Source organism: Plectropomus leopardus, chromosome 1, assembly GCF_026936395.1.
Source record: "Plectropomus leopardus strain MGB_pleo_1.0 chromosome 1, ASM2693639v1, whole genome shotgun sequence".
Lineage (NCBI taxonomy): Eukaryota > Metazoa > Chordata > Actinopteri > Perciformes > Serranidae > Plectropomus > Plectropomus leopardus.
In genome coordinates, this window is record NC_142176.1 from 14,466,573 (window position 1) to 14,488,227 (window position 21,655).

General features: G+C 39.9%; 1 long non-coding RNA gene across 1 annotated transcript in view; it reads left to right on the forward strand.

Moving 5' to 3' along the window:
- LOC148190380 (uncharacterized) overlaps positions 1-18,419 on the forward strand; it is a 172,724-nt gene extending 154,305 nt beyond the window's left edge. Inside the window, exons 4-7 of the long non-coding RNA XR_015776339.1 lie at positions 6,074-6,202; positions 8,210-8,370; positions 10,918-11,021; positions 14,806-18,419. This is a non-coding gene — a long non-coding RNA (uncharacterized LOC148190380). The remainder of the gene's footprint in view (positions 1-6,073; positions 6,203-8,209; positions 8,371-10,917; positions 11,022-14,805) is intronic.
- The last annotated feature ends 3,236 nt before the right edge of the window (positions 18,420-21,655 follow it).

A 21,655-nucleotide genomic window follows, 5' to 3' on the forward strand; every position in this document is an offset into this window, starting at 1 on the left:
CAGCCAAGAGTGAAATGATCAGGATGAGAGTCAGTATCTCCAAGTCTGAGGCCATAGTTCTTGATGGAGTATTGCTGTCCTTAGCGAAGGAGTTCAAGTATTCTGGTGTCTTGTTTATGAGTGATGGTAAGACAGAGGGTGAGATGGACAGGCAGTCTAGAGCGGCGTCTGTTGTGATCTGGATGCTGCACTGTACTGTCATGGTAAAGAGGGAGCTGAGTCCAGGCCAGCTATGTTGCAACCCTCAACCATGGCACTGAGCTTTTGGTAGTAACGGAAAGAACAAGATCGCAGATATAAGCAGCTTAAATGAGTTTCCCGTGTATGGTGACTGCCCTCAGCCCAGGGGGAGGTGGGGAGCTCAGATATCCGGAGTAGAGATGCTGATCCTTTATGTTGAAACTGACAAGTTTAGATGATTTCAGCATCTGATGAAGATGCCTCCTGGGTATCTCCTGTTAGAAGTTATCCAGGCATATCCAGTTGGCAGGGAGCCCCATGATAGACAAAAATAACACACTGTGCTAATTTTTGGTGATTTCCTCTCCTTGTACTTTTGCGAACCTGTACTACAGGATTAATCCGATTGACTTCAAGTTTGGTGGGTCCAATCTTAACCCTTCGTGATGAAAAGTTATCAAAGATAAAACTTGAACAGTTTTCCCGTGACATGGTGTAGAATTCTGCTGTTTGTCATTAAACAGCAAATTGTTGTAACTTTGAAACATCATAGGTTTGATAAAGATCCCAACATGAACACATCTATAATCATTATTTGTAATAGCACCGCCTACTGGCAACAGGAAGTAAGCCTTGCCAGACAATTATGTTTTCATTTACATGTAATTTGTCATGGCTTGGTCTACAAATGATATACATGGAATTCATGTGCCCTCCAGTGACATCTAGTGGGCATTGGAAGTACTATATAATATGAAATATCTCACTCCAGGGTCCAAACTCTCTGTGTGCAATATCTGACTTTCATCTTTTGTTGTCTTGGAATTTGTCTTTGCACAGTCAGTGTGATTTACTGTCCAAACAGGTAAGGTAAGGTTTGCATGGATAACTTATCATCATCCACGGGGTTAAAACTGGACACACCAAATTTAAAGTTTCAATCAAATTTCGTAATTATAGGTGACACTAGCCTTTGGGGCTACATGTTAGGGGGCGTTGTGGAGCCATTTGGCCACACAACCACCAAAATACAATTTTTTTTGCCAGGCCTGACCTGTAAATCAAGTTCTTGCACCGTCCAGTGCTCGTGCCCTAATAATAATCATAATAAAATATTATAAATTATTGGGTTTTTTTTAACTTTGCATATTTTAATTTAATTTGATTTATTTATTTACTAATTTTCAAGCAATCTACTTGTTCTTTTTACTTATTTTTTTCTTTTGTGGCCCATTGCCATCTTATGTTTTTCAGAGACATCAGGCCAGTTTGTCCAGGTTTCAAAAGGTTAAAACAAGAGCAGATAAACATATGAGTTATAGCTCTCTATTTATGCTAATTAGAATGTGCCTTCCCCCATGTTTGATTGGTTCCTCCTCGGAGAGCATGGTCAGCCGTACTCAAGTATAGCTCTCTCTTTATGCTAATAACAATGTGCCAACCCCCATGTTTGATTGGCTCCTCCTCGGAAGGTGTAGTCAGCCAATCAAATAAAGGGGGTGTTGGCTGATTCTAATTAGCATGAGAGAGACCTATAAGTTAGTATAGGTGATTACACCTTCCGAGGATGAGCCAAAAGCTGAGACAAGAGCTGGGAAAATCAAATTTTTGTAAAAGAAAGTCATTTTCAAGAGCAAAATCAGTTTCATTTTTAAAATTTTTTGTTGTTTTTTTTCCTCTTATTTTCTTATGTCAACTTGAATTGTACAAAAATAATGCAGCAAATAATATTCTGTTTGGGTTATAGTTGAACTATAGAGTGGAACATTCCCCAAAATGTCAGGAAGCATCACAGCTACAGTCCACTTATCTCCACGTATTTACATGTTCTTCTGCTTGTTGGGAGTTGCTTGTTGAAGAAATCAAATATCAGATAACAGTTTATTCTTTCCACATAACTGAGCTGGAAACAAACTGCACCTGCACACGATCAATGTGTCCCCTCGTCACATTATCCCGTAACACACATGTGGAGCAGAAGGGACACGGCAGCCGCTTACACCGGTGTTAAGCGGTTACTGTAAGCAGCAAGCATGGAAATAAATAACAGTACATTTTCTCCTTGTTCCGTGATGGTTTAAAAGCCGCTATATAGCAATAGTATTGGCATGTGAGAAGTCCTTTCCTCCCATCACTCTGGGACCTTATATTGTCATATTCATTCATTCATTTTCATTTCAAAGTTTTTTTTTACTTTTATTTTAATTTTATTGCATCTGTAAAAGTGTCCCCTATACTACAGTGAAAACACAGATTGAAGGAAAATCTCGTCAATCGTGGAGAAAGAGTTAAAAAAAAAAAAGAAACAATGGGGAAACCCTGCTGCTGACTGCAATGACATGTTTTGGACTGATCTAGCAGGCACAGCAGTTTGACACGCAGCATAATGCAGTGTGTGTAGAACTAGCAGGGTGAAACCATGAGCAAAATGGGCGCAATCAAAGCAATCTATGCTTATTATTATTGCCTCTATTTATCAGCCAAAAATTGTGCTATCATAATTGTCAGTACTCACGCCTTCCGATGAGGAGCAAATCAAACATGGGGGTTGGCACATTGTTAATTGTCTAATTAGCATAAAGAGAGACCTGGTGGAAATCACCAAAAATTAGCACAAAATTCAATGGCTGACTTCCTGTTGGGTTTAGAGGTGGGTCCAAGGGGCTTTTTTTGTAAGTCTGGACATGATAGACATGTCAGATTTCATACATGCAGGTACAGGTGCAGGTGAATGAGGTTGCTGGTTCATGTCTTATCTGGGACAGGTGACATTTGACTTTTATAGCATCAGTAAAATAAAATATCTGCTGATATATCTGTCTGCTCTGCTGATATAAGTCATCCATGATGTACTTTTCAACAAAGGCTTAAAACCGTTAAAAAACACACAATTGGCTCATTGTCTCCTGAATTTTCATATGCTGAATACTGAATTTCCCCTACCAAGAACTAAGTTGATTATTGTTGACTCATATATCAGTTGAGTTTTCAACAGACGTCACTGCTGATACTGAGCTAAAGGGAATGTCGAAAACACATGAAGTGTCTGGAGATTTAGCTCAGTGGAAAAATCAGGTGGTTAATGTTCTTGAGATTGCTGGTTCAAGTCTTGTCTGGGACAGATGATATCTGACTTTTACGGCATCAATAAAATAAAATATCAGCTGATACATCTGCCGGCTCTGCTAATATAAGTCATCAATGGCGTACCTTGCAATGAACACTTAAAACTGTTAAAAAACACACATATATAAATACTGATTTTCTCTGCCAAGAATTTAGTTAAATATCAACCTGACTCATGTATTAGTCAAGTTCTCAATAGACATCACTGCTGATACTGAGCTAAAGGGAACGTCGAAAACACACAAGGTGTCTGGAGGTTTAGCTCACGGAGTAAATTGGGCTATTAGTGTGTATGAGGTTGCTAGTTCAAGTCCTGTCTGATACAGGTGACTTTTGACTTTTATGGCATCAATAAAAATAAGATAAAATATTAGCTGATACATCTGCCGGCTCTGCTGATATAAGTCATCGATGGCTGCCTTGCAACAAACACTTAAAACACATATACTGAATACCAATTTTCCCTGCCACAAACTTAGTTGATTATTGGCCTGACTCATATATCCATCAAGTTTTTAACAGATGTCACTGCTGATACTGGGCTAAAGGGAATGTTGGAAAGATGGCAAATGTCTGGAGGTTTGGCTGAGTGTGTAAATCAGATGGTTAGTGTGCCTGAGGTTGGTGGTTCAAGTCCTGTCTGGGACAGCTGACATTTGACTTTTATGGCATAAATAAAATAAAATATTGGTTGATATATTTGTCTGCTCTGCTGATGTAAGGGTCATATGGTGTTAAAACACAAAAGTCAGTATTGGCAGTGATGTCTGTTGCAAACTGCTGATACTGGTTTTACCTGTTTCAGGACTACTTCACCTGATTTATCGCCCAAAGGGATATATCACTCAACTTTACATGCCTTAATTTGTTTTGCAACATCACAATCAATGTCTAAACTGTATAAGTCTACAGCCAAATGATATTCTTTGGCATAAATAAAATAAAATATTGGTTGATATATTTGTCAGCTCTGCTGACATAAGGGTTATATGGTGTTAAAACACAAAAGTCAGTATCGGCAGGGACGTCTGTTGCAAACTCGACTGATATATAAGTCAGGCTGATATACCTTGATTTTGACAGACGCATCTGCCGATACTGGTTTTACCTGTTTCAGAACCACTTCACCTAATTTCTCGCCCAAAGGGATATATCACTCAACTTTACGTGCCTTAATATCTTCTGTAATATCACAATCAATGTCTAAACTGTATGAATCTACAGCCAAATGATATTTTATGGCATAAATAAAATAAAATACCGGCTGATATTTCCGTCTACCCTGCTGATATAAGGGTCATATGCTGTTGAAACGCAACATATCAGTATCTGCAGTCACATCTGTTGAAAACGCGATTAATAAACAAGTCAGGCTGATAATCAACGTTCTTGGCAGGGAAAATTAGTATTCAGTATAGGACAATTCAGGACACAAGTAGACAATTGTATGTTTTCTAACTGTTTTAGGCGTTCATTGCAAGGTACGTCATCAATGACTTATATCAGCAAAGCCGGCAGATATATCAGCTGATATTTTATTTTATTTTTATTGATGCCATAAAAGTCAAATGTCTCCTGTCCCAGATAAGACTTGAACCAACCTCAGGCACAGTAACCACCTGATTTTCCTACTGAGCTAAACCTCCAGACAGTTTGTGTCTTTTCAATGTTCCCTTTAGCTCAGTATCAGCAGTGACATCTGTTGAAAACATGACTGATATATGAGTCAAGCCATTAATCAACTAAGTTCTTGGTAGGGAAAATTCAGTATTCAGTATATGTGTGTTTTAAGTGTTCGTTGCAAGGCAGCCATCGATGACTTATATCAGCAAAGCCGGCAGATATATCAGCTGATATTTTATTTTATTTTTATCAATGCCATAAAAGTCAAAAGTCACCTGTACCAGACAAGACTTGAACCAGCAACCTCATGCACACTAACTGCCCAATTTACCCACTGAGCTAAACCTTCAGCCACTTTGTGTGTTTTCGACGTTCCCTTTAGCTCAGTATCAGCAGTGATGTCTGTTGAGAACTTGACTGATACATGAGTCAGGTTGATATTCAACTAAATTCCTTGCAGGGAAAATCAGTTTTGAGTATATGTGTGTTTTTTAACAGTTTTAAGTGTTCATTGCAAGGTACGGCAACGCTGATTTATATGAGCACAGCCGGCAGATATATCAGCTGATATTTTATTTTATTGATGCCATAAAAGTCAAATGTGACCTGTTGCAGATAAGAATTGAACCAGCAAACTCAAACACACTAACCACCTGCTTTACCCACTAAGCCAAACCTCCAGACACTTGGTATGTATTAGACGTTCCCTTTACCTCAGTACCGGCAGTAACTTCTGTTGAAAACTCAGCTTATATATGAGTCAGCTAAGTTCTTGACAGGGGAAATCAATATTCAGTATATGAAAATTCAGGTGACAAGACAATTATGTTTTTTAACTGTTTTAGGTGTTCGTTGCAAGGTATGTCCGCGATGACTTATATCAGCAGAGTAGTCAGATATATCAGACGATATTTTATTTTATTTATACCATAAAAGTCAAAGGTCACCTGGCCCAGGTGATAATAATAGGAATAATAATTCCTTGCATTCCAAGAGGGTCTTTGCACCACAAGGTGCTCACGCCCTAAAAATATATATCTCTCTGATATAAAGTGATGTGTGAGTATGTTAAAATTGTTTATTTTAGCCAGGGAGTATTTGGAATTGAACATACTGTATCTTTAAGGTGTCTTTTTTCCTAAAGGGATAAAACTAAGGGGGATGGATTATCCTCATCTCCCTGACAATGAGCCAGGAAGCACTTTCAAATCCAAAATGAGAAATGAAGAAAGAAGCCATTTGGCGAGGGAAGAATCACCAGAAGAATGCGAAGGTTGGTTTAATAGTTCTATTATCATACGTTTGTTCACTTAACAAGCAGAAAAAAAGAAGAAAATTAAAAACATAAAAACTTGGTTTGTCACTCCACCTAGCTGCTCAGACAATGGACATACACTAAAAGCAGTCTTGAGGCAATGTATTTTCAGTGCACCCCACTTTATCAGATCACTTACTCTACGCAATCATGAATACATTTCCAATGTCCATCTGATAAAGGTTTCCGCTAAGGATGATCCCTTTACTCAAGCCTCTGCTCTCCTCGCTCCTCTGAGCAGACTTAAGGGAATTGAGATGTCATTTATGATGGCGGACCCAATCAATTTCCAAGGGTCACTGGAGGACAGGCAGAGCGGAGGGAAATGAAATGAGCTGCACCTTGAGTAAGTAGCAACAGGGTCCGATGTTTTCAGGAGTCACAGGAGCATGCTCACATAGGGGAATAGCTCACGTACACTGGTGATTTTATTAAACATAAATAACACAGTCAAGGCTTTTACCACCCTGCCAGACAACAACTCAGGACTTCAGGCTCAGGGAGTGTGCTGCTGGTGTACATTATCGCTAGGACAGAGACTCCAGTCTCACTGCAGGGGAGATAAATAGACAAGATTACTAATTACCAATTTACCTGCAGCTGTGACTGCAGCACTGTGCCTCCGCCGATGTCTCCAACCTAGACAGATACAAAAAACACACTCCGCTGCCACAGAATTATCTGTCAATGAGTAAAACCATTAGTGGCAAACAGTCTATTTTGTGCCTGTGTGTTGGGGAGGAAGAAAGAGCCAACATAGAGTGCACATTTGGTGACTATACTCATTGATTAATATGAGTACAGAGTAGAGCTGAAATTGTAATCTTTTGGATTACTACAAGAAATTAGTACAGATGGTCACACTGACATTGAAGATGAACTGAAGTGCTGAGTGAAGTGCCCACCATGTTGCTGGGATAAATAATGAGATTCAGTTCTGATATAAATTCTCAGAGTAACCTCTTTCACGGCTTTGCCATCTGTGATGAGTTAGACAAAGTGTGTTTACCACAAAACAGCACCACAAATCATAATGTCCAATCTGGAGATGGAATTTTGAATGCAGATACTGAGCCTGATGGGATAATATCTTCAAGCCATTCAAGGATCACTTCAGTGGCACAGTGCTGTGGGAGGAGTTGGTATATTCTATTACCCTCAAACTGCACCCTTGAAGTGCATCTTTGATTGCTTTCTGATATTGTAACATTAGATCAGAGTAGCAAACCCTTATTCTTTTTATCTAGGCTCTGCCAGTTACTGCAGTGTGCTCTTATAATGCATTAGAGTGTCAACACCAAAACACTGTGAAATACACTGTACGTACATGCACACACGCAGGGCAGGGCAGCAGGTGGGGAGGGTCCTTCACCTGAAGGACCCAGTCTTAAGCCTAAGAGATGACAAGCATTCATCCTGCTAAAGTGTCCTTGAGCAAAACACTGAATCTCTGTCAGCCTCAGGAGCGCACTCCTCAAACTGACCCAGCATACTGAGATGCCTGTGGACAAGGATAAGCAAAAAGAGAATTTTCATAAGGGGATCAATACAGTATTGCGTAATTATTACACACACAGACCTTTGCCCTTCTTCTTGTTACCATAGGGACAAGAAAAAGATTTAGTCAGACAGCGTTTTCAGTTCAGACTGTGGTTCTGCAGTAAAGGAAATGCCTCAGTGCATACTGTACATCTGGACACTTGACCATACTCAAGCTAAATATACTGCACTGTATTTAACAGGGAGACTATAAGAAAAATCTATGAAAGGAAAATACACACACCAAAACATATTGAAAAGGTATCTTCCAGACTGTAATCCCATTCTCTCACGGCAGTTGTTGTAACATTCATTGCCTGCAGGTGGCACAAGTGTCAGAATTTGACTGTTCCCACAAATGGTTTGAACATTTTCCTGTGAAAAATGAATGCAACCAAATTCTTGCCTGTCTCATGTATTTTAAAGGCTATGATCAGCTGACGGGAGTACAGACGGAAGCAGTCCTGTGCAGTCTTGTAAGCCATCAGGTTGAGGTGGTGGATGGGTCACAAACCACCGGACCTTGCTCGGATATGTTCCCCTGGAGAAGTGTGTTCAGGACCATATGAACTTTGAGATATTTTAAGGTATGTCCTCACCATGTTTCTTTTCATAAACCTGACACAAGTAACTATATTGCCTAAAGCCAACCTTCTTAACTCTATGCTAATTACATAACTGTATGATAAGGATGTAATGTCACTGATGGGGCACTTCAGTATGTTACATATGAAGTGTCATGTGTGCATTTTCGTAGGATATCATACGAAACGTTTTATGATAATAAGTTGCAGAAATGCAAAAGTTAAAGACTTTCCCGAAGGAACAGAAACGAAGGTCATGAGCTGAAGTACTAAAACTGCACATTAGCTCTTCAATTGGATTGGTCGGGTCTAGTTGTTATATCTTTGCATCACTGATATGATAAGAAATCTAATTTCCTGCACAATGGTTGTGACATAGGAACCATGGCTGTACTGACCATTGAGTTCAAGACCTTGGCATTTTTTACAAGGTGTATACTTAAACAGAACTACTTTTGTGTGGCAAAGATATTATGATACCAAGAGAGTGAGTGACTTTCTGCACTAATAACAGTCATTAATTGTGTGGGTGAGTGGTGAGGTGCATTTACCTGTCGTCAATGTGCCATCTTTGGTTGACGTGGTGGTACTTGAGTATTAGATGACCAGAAAATCCCGTTTTCTGGGGACAGGAGAGGTTCTATTAGCACAGTTTACTTCAATTTATCTGAATTTTGGTATAGTACTGGATAGTTTAATAAATAATAATGCAAGTGGTATAGGCCTATTTTAGTAGACTTTTGATTTCTACTTCAGTAGAGGTAGAAATCGGATCTGGGAAAAAGCAGTTTGTGTCTTTAATCATTACTGCTACTGCCCACTGACATGCTTTTAAACTTTTTGTTATCAAGTTTTTGCTCTCCTAATATCTTAAAATTCACACATTTAGATCGGGGAAATTAAATAATTCTAGGGGTAGCATACTCCCCAGACCCCCGCTGTCATTACAAGTTACACCTTTCACATTACACATCATTTAGCCAATCCATTCTTAACCCAAGAGTATTAATTAGAGCAGCTAATTTAAAACACCCCAATCAGAGAGACAAAAGCATAGTTTTAAAAACAATTTTTTTTTATGCCTCCAGCAACAGCTGTGGCCGGAGGCATTATATTTTTAGGTTGTCCGTACATCCATATGCCCCATTCTTGTGAACAAAATATCTCAAAAACAACCTTGAGGGAATTTCTTCAAATTTATAACAAACGTCCACTTGGATTCAAGAATGAACTGAACAGATTTTAGTGGCCATAGGTCAAATTTCAAGGTCTCTGGGACCTTGTCTCTCTCAGTCTTGTGACACGATATCGCAAGAACACCTTGACAGAATTACCTAAAATTTGGTACAAACATTTGAATAGACTCAAGGATGAACTGATTCGATCTTGGTTGTCAAATGTCACTGTGACCTTACATTTGTCACATTCTTGTCAGAGCGATATCTCAAGAACACCTTGAGGGAATTAATTTAGATTTACACAGACATTCACTTGGACTCAGCAATGAGCTGATTATAATTTGGTTTTTAATCTCTTATTTTTGAGAAAGCAATATCTGAAGATATTTGGCACAAACATCCACTTGGACTCAAGAATGAACTGATTAGAATCTTGTGGTCAAAGATCAAAGGTCAAGGTCACAGTGACCTCATACAACATGTTTTTGGCTAAAACTCAAGAACCACCTTGAAACTGTGCTGATAGAATAGATTTTCTATGTTTGAAGCATCCATGTTTTCACAGGCATGGATATAAACTGTAATAGCACCTTGACTGGTGCACGGACGCATACAGCAATGTGGCAGTATATCTAGTTAGGCTATATTTTCAAGACATATTAAGCCATTCTTGACAGTAACATGGAGAACAGTACAGTTACAGTTGTTATAACTGCAGAAAACAGCACCGACCTATAAATCCCCTGCAGTGTACTGGCTCTTGAAGAACCAGACCAGTGGCGACTGCCCCGGGTGTTGGGAGTTACCGATGCGAGTTAAACTGTTACTTGGCTGACTAAAGTGAGTCTCTAATGGGTCACTCTACTGCATTACCTGAGGCCATGTTAAAAATACCAAGGGAATGACAGGGGGCAAAAACGGGAGAGAGAAAGAGTGACACTTATTGTTATATCCTTACTGTCCTCATGCCCTGAGGCTACACGTCACATTTTGTCATGAGAGGACACTGATGATGGCAGTGCATGTCTGTACATTTGTCTAATTGTCTGACTTCAGTAAAGAACACATCCCAGTAGGGTTCTTTATTTTGATACCTCTAGGGTTTGCACTGTCACTCAGAGCATAAACTCGCTGGTAGAGAGAAAAAAAAAAGGGAAAACTGTAACACTCAAGGCAGTGGTACACATGTGACCACCTATTGCCATCACAGAGTCATTTTCCCCCTTCTTACTGTACTACATATCTCTTCCAACAACTGTTGAACATTTTCTCTTTCTTTCTTTTTTCTTTCTTTCTTTCTTTCCCCTTTCCTTACGCAGCCTCTTTTCTCAAGATGGCCCAAAACGTTTCTAATTATGATCCTTTCCCACAGGAATAACTGGCTGCCAGGGGCTGCTAGAGTTCAGCGAACCTGCAAAGTGTACAGCTGTTATCTTTGACTGGTGTCCAAAAACAAAATTGGAGCTTCGGCACAGTGTGAGTTTAAATCTATCTGCTTAAAATACAGTGGCTTTTTTTGTTGTTTTTTTTTTTCTTACCTTTAGTCGCTTAATCTGGTGACAAACAGAAGCAATAATCAGCAACATAATTTTCATGTTCAGCTTAATGCAAAGAAACAGCAGGTGAGCTTAAGAGCTTGTGCAAACACACACAAACAGCAGAAACAATTAATGCCACAAATATTTTAAAAGCATTTCCTGCTGTGGTAAGGCCAGGTTCAATATCACCTGGTGTTTAAGAAAAACAACAAATTCAAAATGCAAGGGGTGCAGTGGCTCCTGTAAACTAAAGTTTGCTGCAAAGCATACTGCACAGAGGTACAGAGCGTCAAGGAGCTTGGGCTAGCAAATTATGCCTACAGTATTCAGGCTCACATTTAACATTTAATACCACGTTTTGAGTTTTAGAAGCAGAAGTTGTTAGAAGTTGTATGAAGGCTGGGAACATCCAGCATTTCATATTATTACATTGCAGTAAGATTCTTTTGCATATTCTTTTGTATTGAAGCTCTCCCTCCTCTGTTGAAAAAGCGCAGAATATTAGGACTGAGACATGCATACTATACACACAGGGGTAATTAAAAAGCCATGCACAGAGAGCACATCTAGTTTTCTTTGTGTGTCTCTGTGTTTCCCTCTCTTTTCTTCTCAACTGTTTAAATGTTTATTAACTATAAAACACCTTTTTCTGTCAACAGCACACATGCTTGCGAATATATTTTATCTAGGTCTAAATTGGAAAAAGAAAACCCAGCAAAAGAAGAAGAAAAAAAACGGGTTTATTGAACTGTAGAGGTCAAAATGTTAATTGTACTAGTATTAATCTATGCCCATCCAGGGTTTCCCACACATTCATTTATTTGTGGTGGCCCACCACAATTAAGTCATTTGCAGCCACATTTTGATTTTATATTTTTGGAGCAGGGCTGTTCATTAGGAGCGCTACTCAAATATACTTACCGTTCTGAAATTGATTGCACTGACCATACTCTAGGCACAGGTGCAGCAGCAGAATGAAGTGAGGTGGGGTGAAAGTGAAACTTAACCATTTTTTGCACTGGGTCTGAAGGTCTTAAGCAGCTGTTCCCCTCATTCATCAGTGTGATCACTGATCATCTCTAACCAGATTGATAGATACATTATCCTCTTTATCAGTCAAACTCCTTAAACTGCTGCTGAGGGGTTAAAAAACTAATGACAAGTTCCACCAGTGCAGCACAGGCGGAGCTTGTCATGAGTTGGTTTTTTTTTTAACCCCTAAGAATTTAGAGACAGGACACAGAATGATTAAAAAAGACACACGCACACAAGATAAAAATATGGGAAATTTGTGGACCTGGCGTATTAAAATGTTCCTGGGGGCACCACTGCCAGCAACAAGCTCCTGTATCGTCTCCACATCTGCACGCTGTCACACAATACTGTATTTTTGGGGAAGAGCACAACAAAAACCCTTGGCAGTTGTCATGGCGAACATATCTGCAAAACATCTTTATCTGCCTTGGCTGGCCTGATTCTGGAACCTGTACTCCCAGACAAAAAAAAAAACACATTTAGAAATAAGGCATAATATAGACACAGTGTTCCCATTGGCCTCTGTGGGATACAACAGCGTGGCTGAGGAGGTTATTTCATGTGTCTATTTTTGACTGTGCCAAAACGTCAACAGGGACTGAGACGATTGCTCCTGCTATCTGGGAGCCATATCAGTTTTACATAAAAAAATTGAAACAGATGTTTCACATGCATACACTCCCCATAAATGTGTTTATGTAGAATCACAAGTCTGAGAGTGTTGCAGCTCTGTGGTGGTATTGTCAGATCAAATCAGGCTGGGGGTTTGTTGTTTTTTTAATTAATGTACTTATTTTTTTATGTATTTTGCAATTTATGCCGGGATTTTGTTGAGAATTGTAAGTGGTCTCTTCTTTTCAATTTTTCATTTCGGTTAGTGGCTTCAATCAGGAAACTGACCTCCTGGCACAATAAAATCATCACTTAATGCAGTCTTTTATAGGCACAAAGCATGCAAGCCAGATAAACTAAACTGCTGTGCAGCCCAAGACAGAGGACTGAAATGTATGTGAGCCAAATGCCATTATTTCAAGTGGAACTAATACACACCCAAGTATATTTTTAAATATCCAGGATGTAGTTGGGCTTTAAAAAACAACAGAATGAGAGAAGATGAAAGGTAACTGGTACGTGGCTGTTGTCCAGTTACAAAAACACACCCGAATGGGACACAGCTAACTGAACACCAGATTTCATTTTGTTTTTGCTATGTTTCAGTTACAAATTTCAGTGTCTACTCTGGGGCATACATGCCTCAAAACCATATTAAAAACTTTTCTTGTGGATATTTGCCTCAAGGCAAACATGCTTGCTCCTTTAATTCTGAAGGCTAAGGTACTGTATGTCAGTGTGTGTCAATATCTGCTACGGCCATCAATATTTGAGGAGTTTGTGTTTTGTTTTTGTTTTCTTTTTGTTTCTGTTTAGCAGAAGCAAAACTGACCCAACTGTTGACACTTCAACAAACCCAACAGTCTTTTCGAAGGCATTATATTTTTGGCTGGCTAAAAGTTATAATATATCACAATACAAACAGAAAACAAACAAGGGCAACATCATTTCAGCAGGGGGATGACATGTTAATAATTTAATAAATGCTATCTATTGCTGAGACACTCATCTTCAATTCATTTGAGGAGAGAATTGGCATGAAAACTCTATTTCATTTTTCTAAGCTCCACACCTGACAGGTATGACCTCTTCTCGGAGCTCGCATTGCTCATCCTGCAATCTAACCTTTATGAGATGCCACTTTTTTGTATTATCACCATGACTGATGCTGACTGCCCACAACGCTCCCTGTCATTCATTTCATGCAACAGTCAGTTCAAAACATATCCTGGATGCTGCCGTTTAAAACTTTTTTTTTTCCCATGCGTTTCTGCAAACTGGGTAGCTCTGCACTGCTGTGTTCTCAGCTACCTCCCTCTGGAAGTGTTCTAGGCAGGCCTGCATGGGAGGAGACCTCGGGGCAGAGCAAGGGCACACTAAAGGGATTACACCTGGGGATCCCCTAAGTGTAGCTGCAGAGAAGTTGCTAGGGGAAAGGACAAATTGGCAGAGATGTTTACCTGGCTGCCACTTGAAACTTGACCTGAATATGTGGCTGCTGCTGCTAGGACAACTGTGTCACCTCGGTTGTATAGCTATTTGACAGTGTTCTCTTATAGTTATATTAGTGCCTTATTACATCAACAGCTGTAAAACTAATGCCAAAAACATACCAAGCAGCTCCATTTTCAGTGGTCAGTGTGTGTGTTTGTGTTTATGTGTTTCAGGCCAGAAGAAATTCTTTGCAACATAGACAGGAGAGGACTCTTTTTTTAATGATCTGTGTGTATTCTCTGGATGCAATTTGCTGCTAAACCATCCCAAACTTCTAGTTTGGCTTGGAGCAACAGTTGCAGCTTTCTATAGCCATTGGACAGCATCTCACCACAAGCCACACTTTTTTGCAGTTTGTGGTGTTTTGGAGTAAAGGTACAATCTTTAATCTAAATGTACAGCAAGGGCTGGCTCAGGCTTGCCTTGGACCAGCCCCTAGTTAGGCTGATGAAGGCCTTATCTGCTGGGGGACTTCCTATGACACACTGAGCCCCTTTCTACCCCTTATCTGTCCATTTGATAAAATGTTTATGCCCCATTTACAAGTTACTGACCAGGCTTTGTGCTCCCTTGACTTGCAGGGTCGCCCAGATCGAGGTTACGCCTGGATCCTGTGTTGTGGTTGCGCTGCTGCTGTGGTCCTGCCTGATGCTGTCTACAACTACTTTAATTATTATACACATATAAATATTATTTTCACATACATATACTATTATATATTAATATATATCCTATATAACTTCATAAAATAACATACTTCTATTATTTACATTTCTCTTAATCTCTTGATCTGTTCTGTGTATGCTGGATCTCTTTTGTATGTTTGTCTGTCCCCTCTCTCTCCTCTTATCTTTTTTCCCCCCTCCTTTAAAGTTTTTTTTGTGAGGTGAAGTTCTCATCTGGTGTGAGGGTCCAGCAATAGAGGGATGTTGTATGTTGAATGTCCTCTGAGGCAAATTATGAATTGTGATATTAAGATTTATAAACAAAATGTAACTGAGTTGTAATGTAAGCTATCATTCCCAAATTGATAGGTAATTGATAGGTGTTTGTTCCTTTGCTTATTTATTTGTGCATTCTTACGGTATACTATTGTTATGTTATCTTGACTGCTTTTGCTGTTACCAGGGGCAGCACAATATGCAAAAGATCGCACCACCTCTCTCACACTGGAGCAAGCGCAGACTTTGTGACAATTTTGTGTTTCAGTCATCACATTTGAAGGTAAATTTGTGTCCCTGTTAGTCGTTTTGTGTCTCCTGGTGGTTGTTTTGTCATTTTGTAGTCATTTGGGTCTGTTTGGGATAATTTTGTGTCTCTTTGAGGTAATTTTGTGTCTTTGTTGGTTGTTTTGTGTTCACTTTGTGGTCATTTTGTTTCTCCTTGTGTTTCTTTTGTGTGTTAGTATAGTCATTTTGTGTCTCTTTGCAGTCCCTTTGCATCTCTATGTGGTCATTTCAAGTCTCCTCCTGGTTTGTACAGGTTAATTTGAGTGACATTCACTTGACAACTTTGTTACCATTTTTTTTTTAATTCCACAATTTTCTGAAATTGGTTGGGACATTTCTGTCTGTTATAAAATAACAAAAAGGGACCATTCTCTAAGTCAGATTTTGTATGATATACATCGCATGAACTACTTGTTTTTGTTCAGTCATAATACAATCAAATGAATGTGCTATAAGAGTAAGAAAACCCTGAGTATTATAATTTAAATGCACAGAAATAATTGATTCATTGAATTGAATTTTGAGCAGCGGCTTTCAGACAGCAAGATGTTCTAGTTATTCTAACATGAATGCAGGATGAGCTACACCTACTTGTGAAAACAACAGAGGGTATAAAAGACAAAAGTAACTGTGTGTTGAATAATTGTAGTTGTAGTCAGTAAAGGCTGTTTGCCTGTTACGATTAAACCAGTCTTACGCAAATTGCATGATTGCTGCACCTCAGCACCAGAAATTCAAAATATCTTTCCCTTGTTTGCCATAGGCAATGACACACAGTTGTTTCAGTCATAATACAACACTTTTCTGTAATGCTCATGGGATTGCGCTAAAATATGCATCCCATTGAACAATCAGCTTAAAAATAGATACATTACACAGCAGATGACACTGTTTGGATGAACTTTGAAATAGCAGAAACAAGGGAATTTGTATATTCTTCAAAGTGTTCATTGATTGATCATTTTAAGTGTGGGATGCAGTAAACAGTATATTAAGAAGCATATTAAAGCGGTTAATGCTTAATGTAAGTGTCAAGAAACACTTGACAGTGATGATGATTCAAGTTTTTTATGACATGCATTCCTATGACTTTTTCAGGATGTTTTTAAGACATATTATACTATGACCTCTCTGAGGACATCTTTAGAACATTTCCTATGACTTGCTAAACTATGAAAAATACAACAGTTTATGACACGATAAACTATGGCTTTTTTCCCCCCCACAACAGCTTGTGTTACATGCTATACTGTCACTGTTTATATGTATATGACCACATTTAGATGTTTTTATGACATAAAAATACAATTTTGAACAACATACTGTACTATGAGCATTTTATGCTATTCTATACAAAACATTTTCATGCTATTTTGAATGACAAACTATGCTAAGGCTTCTTTAAAACTATTCAGGATGACATTCTATAGTATGATCATTTTATGGTATTTTATTGACATATTATACTTTGAATTTTTCATACTTTTTTAGAAGAAGTACCATACTATGACATTTTTTGTTATTTTGGACAAAGTTCTGTACTTTGACTTTGTTTTATGTTGTTTTGAACAACATACTATACTTTGACTTTTTTGTTTCACAATTGAAAGGTGTACCAAACTATGACTATTTTATCCTGTTTTCGGTTTACTAGATACTATTTTGAATAAAAAATTAAACTACAACATACTACAAAATGTCTATTTCAAACTACTCTGGGCAACATACTATACTATGTCTTTTTAAGGCTATTTTGCACAACATACTATACTTTACAATGCTGCATTTTTTTGAAAGACATAATATTACTCATTCATGCTTTGTTGGATGCGATTCAATACTATGACCATTTCTTTTAAGGTATTTTGAATGACATTATACTAGAACATTTATATGCCGTTATGGAGGACAAACTCTAGTATGACTTTTTGTGTGATTTTGGACAACATAGTATAGTATGACATTTTTGGGCAATGTTATCAAAAATCGCACTAGAATTCCAAAATCACAAAAATCATGTCATAGTGTAGTATATTGTCCAAACTCGAAGAAAAGTGTCGAACTATAGTATGTCATCCAAAATCCCATAAAAGCGCCATAGTGTGGTATGTTGTCCAAAATACCACAAAAATGTCAATGTAAGGTATGTCGTCCAAAATCGCACAAAATCATCAATGTATAGGATGTCTTCCAAAATCGCACAAAAACATCGTAGTATAGGATGTTGTCCAAAATTACACGAAAACATCATAATATAGGATGTTGTCCAAAATTACACAAAAACATCATAGTATAGGATGTCATTCAAAATCTCTCAAAACGTCATAGTGTAGGATGACGTTCAAAATTGCACACAAAAATGTCATAGTACAGTACGATTTCCAGAATCGCACAAAAACGTCATAGTTCATCGTCCAAAGTAAAATGTCAGGAGGAGAAAGCTTCTACCCAAACATGACACCCCAAGCAGGAGGAGGAAGTTTCTACTTGAACACTCTACCCAAAGGCCAGTCAATGAGTAGAATGGTGAGAGTGATGATACGATGGACCTCTAGATAAAGAGGAACAACCTTGGAGCAGCACAAAAAAAACCCCTAAAGGCTGCTTTGGGGATTTTTTTTGTGCTTTTGCCTTATTTTGTTTAGACCTTGTGTTAGTAGGTATATGTAACTCCCATAAAACAGAGTGAGGTACGTGCTTTTGATTTATGCTTTTGAAATTTTTTTATCTTTGAATAAAGCCTGCCTTGAGCAGTTTTAACCTTTTTCTATCATCCCTTAGTGTTAAACCTTTTCATCCTTCTGAGAATATGGTGAGTGGCTATAAGACAAAAACTATACAAAAAAGAAACAGGTTGCTGGGCAAAAGCAAACTTTCAGTTCGTGGCTTGACTCTGACCAATCAGGGGTTAATAAAAACTCACAAAAAAACAAGGGGAGGTAGTACCTGAGGTATTCCCAGAGATGCTCCCTCGTCCCTAGTGGTCGAGGGTTAATTTCCCAGTGTGGTCAACCGTGAAAGTAAACATCACTCAGAAAAAGGTGAAAAAAAACATAACATGGGCTGTTGAAAAAATGACAGAAAAGGCAATACTATAGTATGGCAAAAAAAACGTCAAAATTGACATGACCCAAAACAAGCTGAAAACACCTCAAAACAGCATAAAACTGCGTGCCAAGACACTCCATAGCATAGTATGTTGCAAAAACGTCCAAAAACACCATGATATAGCATGTTGAAAAAATGACCAAAAAGGCAAGGCATAAAACAGCGTACCAAGAGATACCATAGCAAAATATGTAACGAAAATGGCCAAAAACACCACGATATAGCATGTTGAAAAAATGACCATAAATGGTCCAAAGTTTCCCTTGCCCGGATGTGGGGTGGGGCTAGATTGCAAGCCCCTGGTGGCCGGGCATTTACCCATGGGGCCTGGCCGGGAGCCTGGCCAGGCACAGCCCAAAGTGACAACGTGGGATCTCCTTCCCATGGGCTCACCACCCATAGGAGGGGCCAAAGGGGTCGGGTGCAATGTGAGTTGGGCAGCAGCCGAAGGTGGGGACCTCGGTCTAGGGAGCTAGCTCTAGGGATGTGGAATCTCACCTCTCTGGTGGGGAAGGAGCCTGAGCTGGTGCGTGAGGTTGAGAAGTTCCGACTAGATATAGTCGGCCTCATCTTAACACATAGCTTGGGCTCCGGAACCAGTCTTCTTGATAGGGGTTGTACTCTCTTCCACTCTGGAGTTGCAACTGGTGAGAGGCGCCGGGCAGGGGCGGCAATACTTATTGCCCCCCGGCTCAGTGCCTGTATGTTGGAGTTTACCACAGTGGATGAGAGGGTAGCCTCCCTCCGCCTTTGGGTGGGGGGACAGATCCTGACTGTTGTTTGTGCCTATGGTCCAAACAGTAGCTCAGAGTATCCATCCTTTTTGGAGTCCTTAGAGGGGGTGCTGGAGAGTGCTTCTTCTGGGGATTCCCGCATTCTGCTGGGGGACTTTAACGCTCACGTTGGCAGCAACAGTGAGACCTGGAGGTGCGTGATCAGGAGGAATGCCCCCCCCTCGAACTGAACCTGAGTGGTGTTTTGTTATTGGACTTCTGTGCTCGCCACAGATTGTCCATAACGAACACCATGTTCAGGCATAAGGGTGTCCATATGTGCATATGGCATCAGGACACCCTAGGCCGCAGCTCGATGATCGACTTTGTAGTCGTGTCGTTGGACTTGGGGTGAAGAGAGGGGCGGAGCTGTCAAGTGATCATCACCTGGTGGTGAGTTGGCTCCGATGGTGGGGGAGGACGCCGGTCAGATCTGGCAGACCCAAACCCATTGTGAGGGTCTGCTGGGAAGGTCTGGCAGATACTCCCGTTAGAAGGAGCTTAAACTCCCACCTCCGGGAGAGCTTTGACAATGTCCCGGGGGAGGCGGGGGACATTTAGTCCGAGTGGGCCATGTTCCGTGCCTTCGTTGTTGAGGCAGTTGATCATTGCTGTGGCCGTAAGGTGGTCAGTGCCTGTCCTGGCGGCAACACCTGAACCGGTTGGTGGATACCAACGGTGAGGGATGCCGTCAAGCTAAAGAAGGAGTCCTATCTGGGCTTCTTGGCCAGTGGGACCCCTGAGGCAACCGACAGGTACCGGCAGGCCAAGCGGAGTGCAGCTACAGCGATTGCCGAGACAAAACCCGGGTGTGGCAGGAGTTCAATGAGGCCATGGAAAACGAATTCCTGACGGCTTCGAAGAGGTTCTGAACCACCATCCGGCGTCTCAGGAGGGGGAAGCAGTGCTCTGTCAACACAGTGTATGGTGGGGACAGTGCGCTGCTGACCTCAACTCGGGACGTTGTGGATCGGTGGAAGGAATACTTCCCAACGACATGCCTTCTGGTGAGGATGCAAGACCTGTGGACCTGGGAGTGGGCTCTTCCATCTCTGGGGCTGAGGTTGCCGAGGTGTTAAAAAAGCTCCTCGGTGGCAGGGTCCCGTGGGTGGATGAGATCCGCCCAGAGTTCCTTAAGACCCTGGATGTCTTGAGGCTGTCATGGTTGACACGACTCTGCAGCATTGCATAGACATCTGGGGCATTGCCTCTGGACTGGCAGACCGGGATGGTGGTCCCTCTTTTTAAGAACAGGGACGAGAGAATGTTTTCCAACTATAAGGGCATGACTGTTGCAAAAAAATTTTAAAAAATCATGATATAGCATGTTGAAAAAATTACCAAAAAGGTAAGACTATATGTATGGCAAAAATGTCAAGATATGGCATGTCTTAAAAACAGCCAAAAACACCTCAAAACAGCATAAAAAATATAGGATGTTGAAAAACTGACCGAAAAGGCAATGTCAAAATATGACATGTCTCAAAAACAGCCAAAAAAGCCTCAAAACAGCATAAAATAGCGTGCAGAGAAAGACCGTAGCAAAGAATGTTGCAAAAACAGCCAAAAACATTAAAATATAGCATGTTGAAAAAATGGCCGAAAAGGCAAGGCCATAGTGTGGCAAAAATGTCAAAATATCACGTCTCAAAAACAGCCAAAAACACCTCAAAACAGCATAAAATAGCGTGCAAAGAAAGGCCGTAGTAAAGAATGTTGCAAAAACAAACAAAAACATCATTATACAGCAAGTTGAAAAAATGGCCGAAAAGGCAAGGCTATAGTATGGCAAAAATGTCAAAATATGACATGTCTCAAAAACAGCCAAAAACACCTCCAAACAGCATAAAATAGCGTGCAAAGAAAGGCCGTAGCAAAGAATGTTGCAAAAACAGCCAAAAACATTAAAATATAGCATGTGGAAAAAATGGCCGAAAAGGCAAGGCTATAGTATGGCAAAAATGTCAAAATATCACATGTCTCAAAAACAGCCAAAAACACCTCAAAACAGCATAAAATAGCGTGCAAAGAAAGGCCGTAGTAAAGAATGTTGCAAAAACAAACAAAAACATCATTATACAGCAAGTTGAAAAAATGGCCGAAAAGGCAAGGCTATAGTAAGGCAAAAATGTCAAAATTTGACATTTCTCAAAAACAGCCAAAAACACCTCAAAACAGCATAAAATAGCGTGCACAGAAAGGTCGTAGCAAAGAATGTTGCAAAAACAGCCAAAAACATTGAAATATAGCATGTGGAAAAAATGGCCGAAAAGGCAAGGCTATAGTATGGCAAAAAGGTCAAAATATGACATGTCTCAAAA